Source organism: Rhinolophus ferrumequinum, chromosome 3, assembly GCF_004115265.2.
Source record: "Rhinolophus ferrumequinum isolate MPI-CBG mRhiFer1 chromosome 3, mRhiFer1_v1.p, whole genome shotgun sequence".
Classification (NCBI taxonomy): Eukaryota; Metazoa; Chordata; class Mammalia; order Chiroptera; family Rhinolophidae; genus Rhinolophus; species Rhinolophus ferrumequinum.
In genome coordinates this window covers 24,422,045-24,427,075 of record NC_046286.1, presented here as the reverse complement: position 1 = coordinate 24,427,075, position 5,031 = coordinate 24,422,045, and the positions used below count along the sequence as shown (strand labels likewise).

Here is a 5,031-nt window from a genome sequence, read left to right as displayed (position 1 = left end):
GAATGTTAAGAAGAAACTGAAGCCATTTGAGTTTTAAATAGGTCAGTAACAGGATTGGATTTACACTTATAAAGAATTGGAGGATGGATTAAAGAGAGGCAAAAGTGGAAAGTGTAGATGTGTTTATTGAAGGGTACGCAAAAAATGATGGCGGCTGAGACAAATTAATGTCTTTCTCTTTACAAAGTGCTTCTGCCACTCAAATCCTCCAGTACTGCAAAGCAGTGTGTGTCTCCTACCCTGAAAACAGCACAAGCCACAAACATTTATGGCACTGGGATTAAATTGCCTTTCAATCCAAGATAGGGGATAAGAGTCATAGAGAAGCATTTTCTTGGGGCCTGAAGTATTAGTTACAAAAGTGGATATCAAGAGTTACAGGTAGCACTGTGCCAGTGTTTGAGCACAGGTTCTTATAAATTTATTTTCCACGAGGTTGTGGTATGGCTCCTCTCGTGCACAGAACTTGTGTCTGGGGCCTCTCAGACTTGGGTGTAAGGTGGCCTTTTTGAGTAACAGTTTCCTTTCTTTCACCCAAGATAAATCAATTACTAATTGCATGTCTAAGTAACTGAATGGACTGAGTTGCTAATAAGAACAAGATTGTTAAATATAAGCCGGTTAATTGTTGAGGAACGACTATCATAAAGGACTGCCTAAGACCTGCAGCCCTTCTCTCTCTCTGTTAATTGTATGGCAGATTCAGTTTTATAGTAAGGATCCTGCTGTGACAATAACGGGGGGCGGTGACAAAGGAGACTCACCCCTGTCCCCCTGGACAGTCTCCAAGGCCGGGCCAGATGCATCGGCATCTGAGGGAGGTGGGTCAACGGCCTTAGCAGCGGCTACGAAAGGACGGAAGGGCTGAGGCCTAATGGCCGCGGACACCTCGCGGCCCGTGCGCGCGGGTGCAGCCATTTCATGGCCCCGACTCCGAGAGGCGTGATTGTGTGCTCACCTTCAACCTTCCTGCCTGCAGCACTCTGCGGGGGAAACTTCTCAGGCGGCCCGGTGGGCGGCGGACACGGAGTCGTGGGCGGCGAGGAACCGGGTCCAGGAAGCGCTGTCGTTGCCGGCGTCATTGGGCGCGTTTCTCCGGAGAGGCCTGAGGAGAAACCCCGGCCGCGGGCCTCGCCGTCCGCCATCTCACGGACGGGCCTGGGCGTGGACGCGGGAGCGCTGCCCACCTGAGGAACAGCCAAGGCCCGAAGCCTCCGCGGCTCAGCCTCCTGAGGCGCAGGGCGTCCTGCCGGCGGGCGCAGCCGCAGAGGCTTCTGGGCCACGGGGAGAGCGAAGGCAGCAACGGGAAATTCTTCCCTAGAAATTAAATGGTAGATCCACATTGTTACTAATTCTGGTGATTTCATCTTGAAGGCATGCATAAGACAAAAGACTGGAAGTTTTAAAACTCTGGAAAGCCATGTAACTGGATTTAACATGTTGAGCAATAATTAGAAATAAATTTAAAAAATAAGAAATGTAGAATTACGTTCTGGAACCTTCGTGGAGCACTTTTCAATCAAAAGCCCAAAGGAAAGAATACCTATCTCATGTCTAACCAATTGAAATTAATCCTGTGAGATTAAATTGGCCCCAAGGTATTGGACCTCTAATGAATAAAACAAGAGTCTGGATCATGACTGAAGCCTGAAACAAAGAGGAAAGTACACTAGAAATGTCACTGTAGTACATATCTGTCTTCTGCTTCAAAAGTCTGTTGGACTTTAATGATTGTCTTATTTTGTTCAGTGATGATTACCATAACAGGACTAACAGAAAAGAGAACATATTATCCTGAATCAAATAATTAACATGTTCTTCCCTAGAGCTGAATCCGCTGGAAAAGTAGAAGCAGCACTAAATGAAAATACCTACAGAGTAAGTAGGGCATGAACTCAGAACCATTATATCAGATTCGGAATTAAACAGTTATGTTACCAAGGAAAGCAAGAATCAAATTACCAGTTTGATAATTCTATTACCAACACACCTCTAAAATGTCATAAAGTGATATCTCAAGAAATTTTAATTGATCTTATATGTTGAAGCTGAAAGCACTTTTGAAAGTGTCATTCTAACTTGAGAAAGTGTACCTATAGGAGTACTCTTCTGAGAAATTATTAGAGCCTGTAATTTTTTGAGATTTTATTAAGATACAGCTACAGGAACCACAAAATCATCCTGTAGATATTACTTTAAACACCTCTAGCCTAACTAAATGTGAATGGTGTAAAGTCTGAAAATTATCAGTAGTATTTCTACAGATGGTACCAGCAGTTTATCAAAGGCTCAGAATAAGCCTACAAAGATAGAGTTTGGAATAATTGCAAAGGGATAAATGAGTTAACAATTCTAGAACAACAAATGTATTGCATTAATTTTTCAAACTGGCCTTGATCCTCTGGCAAATATGGAGTTTGAAATTATTACTAACGCTGATATAAGAAATAATGTTTCTAATTTCTCTGTGAAAATTCCCTTTGAAGAAGCCAATAGCAGATGTGTTGTCTGTGAGGGGAGCATCAAAGGAACATTATGTGCAAAAAGAAAACAAAATTTTCAATGTGTTCTTTGAATCTAAAATACAACTTTGAAACAAACTAGAATTCCAGTGTTTTTATGAGAAACTAGAGAGAGCCACACCATTTCCACTGGTCCTATTAAAAAAAAAATTGAAGGTATATCAAGCACCTCCAATTAAGGGAGGCTGTTGCTAATGAGGACTTGTACTGCCTCATCATTTTAAGTGATATTATCACAGATTTTTATTTGAAGTAAAATTTTCACTAAGCCTCTATCAAGTCTTGAACTTTCTATCAGATTCTATATGCTTTCTGGTGTCAAACTGTCTGGGTTTTGAATTTTAACATGGCCACTTATTTTGTGACATTTGAGAAGTTAATCTGTTTCTACCTGTGTTTCCTCATTTTAAAAATGGGAATAATAATATCACTCTAAAAGAGTTGTGATGAGAAATGAGATGATCAAGCCATAGTGTCTGGTACAGGCAAAGTGTTCAATAAATACATCCTATTAGTTATTTTTGATATAGTTTTTTAAACCCTTTACAAAAAATGTGGGGTATTTTTTACATTAGGTAATAATTTGTTGAGTAAGCACAAAAGTATGATTTCATTCACTTCCTTCAATAAATATTCTAAGTGCCAAAAAATGTTATGTCACCATCACTATCATTATCACGTTTATTGTTTTATGTGAGGGTATGCTTCTAGCTAATCCAAAATAATTATCAAGATATGGTAAAACTATTGAGAGGGAGAATCAGAACTCTGCCTCTCTTTTCTGTACCAAAGCAATTGTTATCTGATTAATCATTACTAAAGATCATCACTAATAAGCCCAACTCTCAACAGAATATTCAAGGCACAATTTCACATAAACATGAACAAATGGGGCAGATATCAATTTAGTTTTGCCCACAATCAAGTCTTGCCCACAAATTAAAGATCAATTAATTCTTGTCTACAATGTCAAATTTTAAACAAATTTATTTTATTGTGAAAACATTTCTACAAGGTAATATAGAGTATGATAAGTCAATAATGGTACAGCCATGCCTAAATCTTGACTGTTTCTTAAGAGGGACATTAACACAAGAAATCAAATTTGTAATTCATGTCCAAGAAGAACATGGCTTATTTTGTCAAAGGAATTTATTACACATAAACATGTCTGCATTTTTTTCCTTTACAAAACAGATGGGCTATATTCAGGTAAAATCTGACATTAACAAACAAAAAAATTGACAAGGATAGAATACCCCACGTGAAGTCTTTGAACAATTCAAAAGGCATGAAACCTTTCACAAATATCTTAAACTCTTAAATCAACTATTGAATATGAGAAGGCACCGGGAAATGGTTCAGTACAAAATTCAAGGCAGATGATCTTCCTTTGTAAAGCTGGCAAATACAAACATGTTACAAATCCACCAATCCTCTGCCTCACTTCCCAAAATTCTACTTCAAGTAATTCTATTTCAAAATTCATTTTAATGCTCACTTTGATGGAGCTTTTCACATAGTTGTATTTCACTGGAATTTCTGGAAGGTTTTAGGATTTAAATTTGATGAAATCACAAGTGGATACTTCTATGTCAAGTACTAACTAGTTTCTTTTTGTTATTGTTTTATATTGTTTTGTTTGCTACCCAGAAGTCTTTGCAAAGCAAGCACTAAAAGGTGATTTCCACATTTTCTAGGTTACTAATGCTCACACCATTTTTAAGTTATCAAATTCTTGACAGGAAATAAGAGTAGAAATTTCTCTTTAAGCTACCATCGTGAATTGTGATAACAGCAGGTAACCAATATATCTTAACGCCCCTTTCCTCATCTTAGTCTTCTCTGCCCTTTAATCTCATTAACCTAAGCATGGGTAATATTGGTTCTGGTTTGTTTTTGTTTTTTTTCACAAGATGAAAATAAGGGATACTATCTTTTAATCCACTGTAATCACTCCAGGAAATGCCTTGTTAAGCTTGACATCAGTCCTGACACTCAGTGGCCAGTGATGAACTCAGTCAGGCAGGTGTGTAAAATTAATAAAAATTAAATCATCATCAAAAAGAATACCAACATGTGCCCAGAATAGACAGTGTACCTTGACTGTAGTAGTGTTAAGAAAAATCCCTGTCATATGAGCTCAATAGCAAATCCAATCCTAATCTCAGCCAATCGTTTCACCTGTCAGCAGCAATAATAAAAAATCTAAAACACTGAATATTGAGAAGTGAATGTTCTATTATAGTTGTATAATATAAAAAGTCAAGTAAAGCCACTGCATTAGTGTCCTGTCTTTCCTTATCCCAACTCGCCATATTTCATTTTACAGGACAGCTAATGGATCTCAAAAGGTACAGCCAGGTAGTTTAAAATCCATCAAATTCATTGTTGCAGTTGCAGAACCTTGTCTCAAATCTTAAAGGCTAAACTCATTCAGTTTAAGTAGAAGCTTACAGGCTTCCAGGGATAATTCCTGTGTTTTACATGACGTTGTTAGTGAGAGAGA

General features: G+C 38.2%; 1 pseudogene; it reads left to right on the top strand.

Annotated features, from left to right (window-relative positions):
* The first annotated feature begins 1,812 nt into the window (after positions 1 to 1,812).
* Positions 1,813 to 2,778, top strand: LOC117020632 (sentrin-specific protease 6-like; annotated as a pseudogene).
* Positions 2,779 to 5,031: the final 2,253 nt, after the last annotated feature.